The sequence below is a fragment of the Arachis stenosperma genome, chromosome 4 (genome assembly GCF_014773155.1).
Source record: "Arachis stenosperma cultivar V10309 chromosome 4, arast.V10309.gnm1.PFL2, whole genome shotgun sequence".
Taxonomy (NCBI): domain Eukaryota; kingdom Viridiplantae; phylum Streptophyta; class Magnoliopsida; order Fabales; family Fabaceae; genus Arachis; species Arachis stenosperma.
In genome coordinates, this window is record NC_080380.1 from 105,326,950 (window position 1) to 105,337,943 (window position 10,994).

General features: G+C 38.3%; 1 non-coding gene across 1 annotated transcript; it reads right to left on the minus strand.

Annotated features, from left to right (window-relative positions):
* Nucleotides 1-2,708: 2,708 nt before the first annotated feature.
* Nucleotides 2,709-2,816, minus strand: LOC130977409 (small nucleolar RNA R71). The gene has a single exon (XR_009085100.1). It is a non-coding gene; the product is annotated as a small nucleolar RNA R71 (small nucleolar RNA).
* Between the last annotated feature and the right edge of the window lie 8,178 nt (nt 2,817-10,994).

Genomic DNA, 10,994 nt, shown 5'->3' on the forward strand with positions numbered 1-10,994 from the left:
ATTCTTTACTTCTATTTCCCTTTTGTGCAATGATTAGATAGTAATTTTTTTTCTATACACTTCTTAGAGGACAGCGTGAGAAAAGTGTCTAAGCTGAGCGTGAAGGAGGCTATAGCACTTCCTTCCAATACAAAGATAATACTCTCATTTAATAAAGAGTTGCAACCAATTGGTCAGACAGCTAGATTATTAAGTAATTTCTTAGGGAGTTTAGGCACTAACTATTCACACTTGCCTAGATATAAAGAGAGTTGGAAGCATGTAAACAAAGCTAAGAAGGAACATGCATACGACATGATTAAGGTACATCTTTTAGTTTCAACATATTAAGAAAATTTAGTATTCAATTTTTTTGGGTAAGAACTTTTGCATGGGTAAAGTATATTGTTGATTAAGTTTCCATATTTCATTTTTCACATGTTAATGTCATCATTTTCATAACTGCGACTTCTTGTACTGGATTTGAGTGTTATACTTTTCAATTTAAAGTAGCCTATTTTGGTTGTGGATATTCTTCAAATTATCAATCTTATGCTTGTTAGTTGGTTTTGGTTAATGACAATGGCAACTAATTGCAGTGGGTCTTTGATAAACCACTATTTTATAGTTTATATTGTGTTTAATTGTGTAGTTTTGTCATGATCCTTACCCATTTATTCATTAATTTAGCATGCATTTAGATTTCCTTCCTGAATTTATTACATGTTTGAAAATTGCTTCCTAGAGACTTTAATTATTTAATTTTAATTCTCCTTTATTCCATTTGATTACGTAATCTATGTGTCAAGTATTTCAGGCTTTATAGGGCATGAATGAGACGGAGATTGGAGAGGAAGCTAGCAAAAATGGAAGGAACACAAGAATTTGAGGAGATAACCAGCGAAAAGTGACGCGGTCGCATGGCTCACGCGACCGCGCGAAGGAGCGCAAATCGCGGTGACGCGGCCGCGGATTGGAAAGCACAAGCAACGCGGTAGCTTGGATGACGCGAACGCGTGAAGAGGAAAAGCGCAAGCGACGCGTCCGCATGGACGACGCGATCGCGTGACATGCGCGATCTGCATAATCTGCAGAATCTGAAAACCAGCGATTTTGGACCCTATTTCGGCCCAGTTTTTGGCCCGGAACAGCAGAATAGAGTCGGAGAATATGCAGAAACGACAGAGACACATTCATTCAGCAGTTTGAGATCTAGTTTTTCACTCTCTTAGGTTTTCTCTCTATAGCTTTTAGAATTTTAACTTTCAATTGGTCTTAGCATTGGAACATTAAGAAGAGTTATTTCCTCATCAAGACTTCATCACTCTAGTTTGTTCTCTTAACTTGGTTTTATTCTTCCATGTTCTTTGTTATGTTCAATTTTGTCATTCAGATACTTTTATGATTAATTAATGCAAGGATTATTTCTTTTTAATTTAATTTTAATTCCAATAATCATGTCTTCTTTTAATTCCCTTTCATGTGCCATGGATTCTTTATTTACAATGCGTGAGTAGTTTCATTACTTGATGGGGAATTGATTAAAACGAACTCTTGAGTTGGAAGGATTGAAGAAAAAAATTTTTAGTTGGGTTAATTGTTGGATTGCTATCCTGTCACCAACGCCAATCCCTTTGAACTAAGTGTGTTGTAACTCGTGAACAGATCTGGCATTCCAACTTGTTTGACTTTCCCTTACCTAGTAAGGGATAACCAAACAGAGTAACAATTAATTATAAATCAATCTTAAAAATCATTCCATCAATGATAGAGATTCTAACCAATCAATTCCCAGTCAAGGCTTTTATTTATATTATTTAAAATTCCTCAATTTAAATCCCAATTTACTTAGCTCAACTTTTTGGAATATCTGATTAGTAAAATAGCACACTTTTCTGCAACTCGATGGGAGACGACCTGGGACTTAAAACTCCTAGTAATTTTAATTTAAACTTTCTGTGACATATTTCTAAATTGATAGGCAGATTTTCGGTGAGTTAAGAACTATACTTGCAACGTAACAATTTTAATAAATTTTTAATTCACTAGCTTCTGCACTCCATCAATTTTTGGTGCCGTTGCCGGGGAGTTGCAATAGAGTGCTAATTTTATTAATTAGAATTTATTTACTTGCATTTTATTTAATTTGGCTACTATGAGCTGCATGTTTCTTCTGTCAAATGACACGTTCACTTCCTGATCCGCGCTTGCTAATATTCGATCCTGAAATTGAAAGAACAATTTCACGAATAAGGCGAGAACAGCGTAGGTTAGTCCGCTCTGAGGGTGGATCTGAAAGTGAATCTGAGGAAGAAACTAGCCCCCGTTCTACTAATTCGGTTGTTTTATGTGCTGAAAACATGGAAGCTAGAAGAGTTACCATTCAGGAGGAAGGAGCTCCTGATTTTACAATGCAACCATTTCAAGCACATCATCCAGCGGTAGCTACGAATTTTGAAATAAAGACCGCACTGCTAAATTTGATGCCCAAGTTTCATGGCCTACCTGCTCAAGAGCCTATCAAGCACTTGAGAGATTTCCAGGCAGCCTGTTCTACTGTCAAGCGTGATGGCACTGATGAAACTTCAATTCTGCTGAAAGCTTTTCCGTTCTCTCTTGAGGGAAAAGCAAGAGAGTGGTACTACACTCAACCTCTATCAAATGCATCCAACTGGGATACACTCAGAAAGGAGTTTCTGGAGAAATTCTTTCCATCTGAAGTTACTGATAAACTGAGGAAGGATATCTCTACAATTGTTCAGGATGACAATGAGACTCTCTTTGAATACTGGGAGCGCTTCAATAATCTTTTGGAAGCATGCCCCCACCACATGATTGACAAGATCGTGCTACTCAGCTATATCACACAAGGTATGAGGCCCCAAGATAAGACCATATTGGAAAGTGCCAGCAATGGGTCTATGAAGAAGTACAAGACCACTGATGAAGCTTGGCAATTGATCAGTGATTTAGCTGAATTTACTCGGAACTACAGACAGAAGCAAGGCCGTTCAAGGGCCGTTGCAGAAGTATCTTCTGGCATAGAGACTGCTGCTCTAAATCGAAGCATCTGTGAAATGACCAACCTGCTGAAGCAAATGCAGTTAAATCAACAAGCTCAGCAAACTCAACCGCAGCAAAACCAACAACTAGTTCCACAAAGAATTTGCAGAATTTGTGCTGATTACCGTCATTACACTGATGAATGCCCGCAGCTCCAACAAGAAGACAACATGGTGGCATCCACTTACAACTTCTATGCCCACCCCAACCAAGGGTACAATCAAAGTGGAAATAATAACCATGGATGGTAGGACAATTCAAACCAGAATTGGAGGGACAACAATAATAGGGGAGGCAGAGATAATCAGGGAAATCAGAGGTGGAATAATTATAACAACAGGCAGCAAAATCAACCTTACCGAGCACCTCACCTGAGGCAAAACCATGGACCACCGAACAATCAGCAGCAAACCTTTCAATTTACTCATTCTTCTGTATCTTCTAATGAAGATTTATTACAAGCTTTTGAAAAAAGACAACTGGCCATGGAAAATACCATCGTGAACAGTATTAACGCCAGTCTAAATGGTTTCACCTCTACTCTGCAAGATTTTATGACACAACTTGGTTCAGCACGAAATTCCAATAACCAACCTTCAAGCACCACTGGAATCCCCTCTCAACCATTACCCAATCCAAAGGGATGCATTAATGCCATCACCCTGAGGTCCGGAACTACACTGCAGGAGAGGAATCAGGAGGAACCAAGCTCACCAGAATACGCCTCAGCTGAAGAGGTGGTAGAAATCGAAGATGTTGAAGAGGAAGAGGATATACAGGACATAGCTGAAGAAGAGATAGCTCAACCACAGGAAGAAGCACAAAAAGGTGCAGGCACCACAGAAAACACTACTCCCATTCCATTTCCACAACTTGCAAGGAAGCCTAGGAAGCAGCTGGAACCTGATCCTAAAATGGTAGAAATATTCAAAAAGGTTGAGGTAACTGTTCCCCTTTTTGATGTTATTCAGCAGGTACCTAAATATGCAAAGTTTCTAAAAGACTTATGTATCCATAAAGACAAAATTAATGAATTAGAAACTATTCCTTTAGGTAGTTCTATATCTGCTTTAATGGGATGATCACCTGAAAAATGTAGTGATCCAGGTCCTTGCATAGTTAGTTGTACTATTGGTGGTGTAGTAATTTATGACTGCATGTGTGATTTAGGAGCATGTGTCAGTATAATGCCTTTGTCTATATATGATGTTTTAAGGCTCCCTCCCTTAAAAAGGTCGACAGCTCGTTTTGTGTTAGCAGATAAAAGCATTATTACAGTGGCTGGAGTTGCTGAAGATGTTTTGGTGAACATTAAAGGGCTCATATTTCCCACTGATTTTTATATCTTGGAGATGCCCCATAATGATTCAGATAAGCCATCATCAATCCTACTTGGAAGACCATTCCTGAAGACATCAAAATTCAAATTGGATGCTTTTTCAGGGACATACTCCTTTGAAATAGATGGCCGCATAGTAATCTTAAATTTGAATGGAGTCATTGACAAACCCCCAGAAGATCGTTCTATCTTCCAGTGTGATGTCATAGACGAAAGTGTGGCTGAAGTTCAAAAAGAAGAGTTTGAAGAGAGGCACACTGGACAAGGTCCAAGTGTGGGGACCCTCTTAACTGACAATGAGAACACTTCGCCATTCTCACAAGCCCCAGATAACCCAGAGCCTGCCCATGATCAAAAGTTAGAATTGAAACCTCTCCCTCCACATCTCAAATATGCTTACCTTGAGGATGAGCAGAAGCTTCCGGTTATTATTGCAAGAGAACTAACTTCTCAACAAGAAGAGCAGTTACTTGATGTACTGAGGAAGCATAAGAAGTCAATTGGGTGGAGTTTGGCAGACATAGTGGGAATCAACCCTCAAGTATGCGAGCACAGAATATTTTTAGAAGAGGGAGCAAGACCTGTCCGTCAACCGCAAAGAAGATTGAATCCCACTATCTTGGAAGTTGTCAAAAAGGAAGTGACCAGACTATTGGAGGCAGGTATCATATATCCCATTTCAGACAGTGAATGGGTTAGGCCAGTACAAGTGGTGCCCAAGAAATCTGGAGTCACTACAGTGAAAAATGAACATGGAGAGCTCATAGCAACTAGAGTTCAGAATGCTTGGAGAGTCTGCATTGATTACAGGCGTCTCAACCAAGCTACTCGTAAGGATCACTATCCACTTCCATTCATTGATCAAATGCTGGATCGCCTGTCAGGTAAATCACATTATTGCTTTTTAGATGGTTACAGAGGTTATTTCCAGATTCATATAGCTCCTGAGGATCAGGAAAAGACTACTTTTACATGTCCTTCTGGGACCTATGCTTATAAGAGAATGCCCTTTGGCTTGTGCAATGCACCAGCTACTTTCCAAAGGTGCATGATGAGTCTTTTCTCTGATCTTATTGAGGACTGTATGGAAGTTTTTATGGACGATTTTAGCGTTTATGGTGATTCTTTTAACCTTTGCTTACATGGATTATCTAGAGTATTAGATAGATGTATTAATACAAACCTTGTATTGAATTTTGAAAAATGCCACTTTATGGTAAAGCAAGGGATTGTAGTGGGACATGTGGTATCTAATAATGGAATTTCTGTAGTACCAGCAAAGGTGAATGTTATTTCTAGTTTACCTTACCCCTCTTCTGTGAGGGAAGTCCGTTCGTTCCCTGGCCATGCAGGTTTCTACAGGAGATTTATTAAAGGCTTTAGTAAGGTGGCACTTCCCTTATCCAGATTACTACAAAAGGATATTGAGTTCGAGTTCAGTGAGGATTGCAAACAAGCATTTGATAAGCTAAAGACTGCTCTAACTCAAGCTCCAATTGTGAGAGGACCCGACTGGAGCCAGCCATTTGAAATCATGTGTGATGCTTCCAACCATGCAGTAGGAGCAGCGCTGACTCAGCGTGAAGGTAAGAATCCTTTTGTTATTGCCTATGCGTCTAAGACTTTAGACACTGCCCAGTCCAATTATACTACTACTGAGAAAGAGCTACTTGCTATTGTTTTTGCTCTGGATAAATTCCGGGCTTATTTACTTGGTACTAGAGTAGTAGTGTATTCGGACCATGCAGCTCTAAAGTATCTATTGGCTAAAAAGGAATCCAAACCAAGACTTATACGTTGGATACTGTTGTTACAAGAATTTGATTTAGAAATCAAGGATAGGAGTGGTAATCAAAATTTAGTAGCAGACCACTTGAGTCGCCTTGAACATATTAAGGATGATTCTACTCCTATAGATGATAATTTTCCTTTTGACAACCTGCAAGCAGTATCTGAGGTAGTCCCTTGGTATGCACCTGTTGCTAATTATTTAGTTAGCCGCACATTTCCTCCACATTTTTCTAAACATCAAAGAGACAAGCTGAAAAGTGAGTCTAAATATTATATATGGGATGACCCATATTTATGGAGATGTGGCGCTGACCAGATAATTAGATGTTGTGTACCTCAATCAGAATTCCAGTCCATTTTAGAGGCCTGTCACTCATCTGAGAGTGGAGGACATTTTGGCCCTCAACGAACAGCTAGAAAGATCTTAGACTGTGGATTCTGGTGGCCTACTCTTTTTAGAGATGCTGCTGAGTTTTGTAAATCTTGTCACCCATGCCAAAAATTTGGTAACATATCCAAGAGGGATGAGATGCCTCAACAATATATGCTTTTCTGTGAAATTTTTTATGTTTGGGGCATTGACTTCATGGGTCCATTTCCAAATTCTAATGGATATTTTTATATATTGTTAGCTGTAGATTATGTTTCCAAATGGGTAGAAGCAATTCCTACCCGCATTAATGATGCTAACACTGTTGTTTCCTTTGTGAGAAACCATATTATATGTCGCTTTGGATCACCACGAGTGATCGTGAGCGATCAAGGCACCCATTTTTGTAACAAGAGACTAACAGGATTAATGAAGAAGCATGGGATAATCCATAAAGTTGCAACAGCTTACCATCCCCAAACTAATGGGCAAGCCGAGGTGTCAAACAGAGAAATATCAAATAGAGAAATTAAACGTATCTTGCAAAAGATAGTAATGCCTCACAGAAAAGACTGGAGCACCAGACTACAAGATGCACTATGGGCATATAGAACAGCATACAAGACACCCATTGGGATAAGTCCATTCCGCTTAGTTTATGGAAAAGCTTGTCATCTTCCAGTTGAAATCGAACACAGAGCCTTCTGGGCAGTTAAAGAGTGCAACATGGAAATTGAGAAGGCTGGAGCTGAAAGGAAGTTGCAACTGCAGGAACAGGAGAACCTTCGCCTAGAAGCTTATGAAAACTCCAGAATATATAAGGAAAAGATGAAAGCTGTGCATGATTGGTGAACGAAATTGTGATTCCTTCTTTTCTAATTCGAAACAATCCCCGGTAATGGCTCCAAAAACTTGGTGCACAAAACCATGGGGTAAAATCATGTACACAAAAACTATTGTGTCTCTTGTTCATTCACAATCCCGTTCAACTAACCAGCAAGTGTACTGGGTCGTCCAAGTAATACTTTACGTGAGTAAGGGTCGAATCCACAGAGATTGTTGGTATGAAGCAAGCTATGGTCACCTTGTAGATCTCAGTCAGGCGGATTAAACATGATACTTGATTAGATTCAAATAATAAAATAAGAATAATAAAAAGGATAGAAATACTTATGTAAATCAAGAGTGGGAATTTCAGATAAGCGTATGGAGATGCTGTGCTCCTCTTTGAAACTCTGCTTCACTATTCTCTCTTCCAATCCTTCTTACTCCTTTCCATGGCAAGCTTTGTGTAGGGCATCACCGTTGTCAGTGGCTACATCCCATCCTCACAGTGAAAGCTAATGCTCACGCACTCTGTCACAGTACGGCCAATCACCGGTCGGTTCCCTCCCCTACTGGAATAGAATCCCTCTTTTGCGTCTGTCACTAACGCCCAGCAGGTTACAGGTTTGAAGCTCGTCACAGTTATTCAATCCTAGAATCCTACTCGGAATACCATAGACAAGGTTTAGACTTTCCGGATCCTCATGAATGCCGCCATCTATCTAACTTATACCACGAAGATTCTGTTGGGGAATCTAAGAGATACACATTCAAGCTCTGTTGCATGTAGAACGGAAGTGGTTGTCAATCACGCGCGTTCATGAGTGAGAATGATGATGAGGGTTATCCAACTCATCACATTCATCATGTTCATGGGTACGAATGAATATCTTGGAATAAGAATAAATGAAGTTTATAAGATTATAAATAGTAATTGCATTGAAACTTGAGGTACAGCAGAGCTCCACACCCTTAATCTATGGTGTGTAGAAACTCCACTGTTGAAAATACATAAGTGAAAGGTTCAGGCATGGCCGAGAGGCCAGCCCCCAAAACGTGATCACTAGATCAAAATACAATCCAGGATAAAATTATGATAGTTAAATGTTCTATTTATAATAAACTAGCTCCTAGGGTTTACATGAGTATGTAATTGATGCATAAATCCACTTCCGGGGCCCACTTGGTGTATGTTTGGGCTGAGCTTGTTCAATCCACGAGCTGAGGCTTCTCTTGGAGTTGAACTCCGAGTTATGACGTGTTTTGGGCGTTCAACTCCGGATCATGACGTTTTTCTGGCGTTTAACTCCAGACAGCAGCATGTACTTGGCGTTCAACGCCAAGTTACGTCGTCAATTTCCGAATAAAGTATGGACTATTATATATTGCTGGAAAGCCCTGGATGTCTAATTTCCAACGCCGTTGAGAGCGCGCCATTTGGAGTTCTGTAGCTCCAGAAAATCCATTTCGAGTGCAGAGAGGTCAGATTCCAACAGCATCAGCAGTCCTTTTGTCAGCCTTTTTCAGAGTTTTGCTCAAGTCCCTCAATTTCAGCCAGAATTTACCTGAAATCACAGAAAAACACACAAACTCATAGTAAAGTCCAGAAATGTGAATTTAACATAAAAACTAATGAAAACATCCCTAAAAGTAGCTTGAACTTATTAAAAACTACCTAAAAACAATGCCAAAAAGCGTATAAATTATCCGCTCATCACAACACCAAACTTAAATTGTTGCTTGTCCCCAAGCAACTGAAAATCAATTAGGATAAAAAGAAGAGAATATACTATAAATTCAGAAATATCAATGAATATTAATTATAATTAAATGAGCGGGACTTGTAGCTTTTTGCTTCTGAACAGTTTTGGCATCTCACTTTTTCCTTTGAAGTTTAGAATGATTGGCTTCTCTAGGAACTTAGAATTTCAGATAGTGTTATTGACTTTCCTAGTTAAGCATGTTGATTCTTGAACACAGCTACTTATGAGTCTTGGCCGTGGCCCTAAGCATTTTGTTTTCCAGTATTACCACCGGATACATAAATGCCACAGACACATAACTGGGTGAACCTTTTCAGATTGTGACTTAGCTTTGCTAAAGTCCCCAGTTAGTGGTGTCTAGAGCTCTTAAGCACACTCTTTTGCCTTGGATCACGACTTTAACCACTTAGTCTCAAGCTTTTTGCTTGAACCTTCATGACACAAGCACATGGTTAGGGACAGCTTGATTTAGCCGCTTAGGCCTGGATTTTATTTCCTTGGGCCCTCCTATCCATTGATGCTCAAAGCCTTGGATCCTTTTTACCCTTGCCTTTTGGTTTTAAGGGCTATTGGCTTTTTCTACTGCTCCTTCTTTTTTTTTTCGCTAATTTTTTTTTCACAAGCTTTCTTTTTCACTGCTTTTTCTTGCTTCAAGAATCAATTTCATGATTTTTCAGATCATCAATAACATTTCTCTTTGTTCATCATTCTTTCAAGAGCCAACAATTTTAACACTCATAAACAACAAGATCAAAAGACATATGCACTGTTCAAGCATTCATTCAGAAAACAAAAAGTATTGTCACCACATCAATATAATTAAACTAAATTCAAGGATAAATTCGAAATTCATGTACTTCTTGTTCTTTTGAATTAAAACATTTTTCATTTAAGAGAGGTGAAGGATTAATGGAATTTATTCATAGCTTTAAGGCATGGTTGCTACCTACTAATGATCATGTAATAGATAAACATATAAAAAAAACGAAAAATAGAAAAAAAAAATTTTAGAACAAGGAATGAGTCCACCTGAATGAGGGTGGCGCCTTCTTGAAGGTCCAATGGTGCTCTTTGAGCTCCTCTATGTCTCTTCCTTGCTTCTGTTGAATGACTCCTAGTAATTTTGGTGTTTTTAACATTATTTGCTCCCAATAGTTGTGTGGAGGATAATTCATCCCCTGAGGTATCTCAGGGATCTCTTGATTTACAGCCACATGTTCTACCCAACTGAGCTATTCCAGTTTACATGAGTCTTTCCTTTTTCTCTTTTTTTTTTTTTTTTTTGCAAGCCTTTTTCCTTGTTCCTGCTCATATAGGGAAGAAGAGAAGAAAACAAGAAAAGAAGAGGAATCCTCTATGTCACAGTAAAGAGGTTCCTTATTGTTAGTAGAAGAAGAAAGGGGATAAGGAAAGGAGAATGGTTCGGATTTTTAGATGAAGAGAAGTGAAGAGAAGTGTTAGTAAATAATTAATTAAATAAAATAAGAAAAGAGAAGGAGAATTTTCGAAAATAATTTTGAAAAAGGGGTTAGTAATTTTCGAAAATTAAAACTAAAATTTGAAACAATTAATTAATTAAAAAGAATTTTTGAAAAAGAGGGAGGTATTTTCGAAAATTAGAGAGGGAAAAGTAGTTAGGTGGTTTTGAAAAAGATAAGAAACAAACAAAAAATTAATTAGTTAGTTGAAAAAGATATTAAATCAAATTTGAAAAGATAAGAGGATAAGAAGTTAGAAAAGATATTTTAAAATCAAATTTTTGAAAAAGATAAAATTTTGAAAAAGATATGATATAAAAGATATGATAAAAAGATATGATAAAAAGATATGATTTTTGAAAAGATAAGATTGAAAAGATATTTTT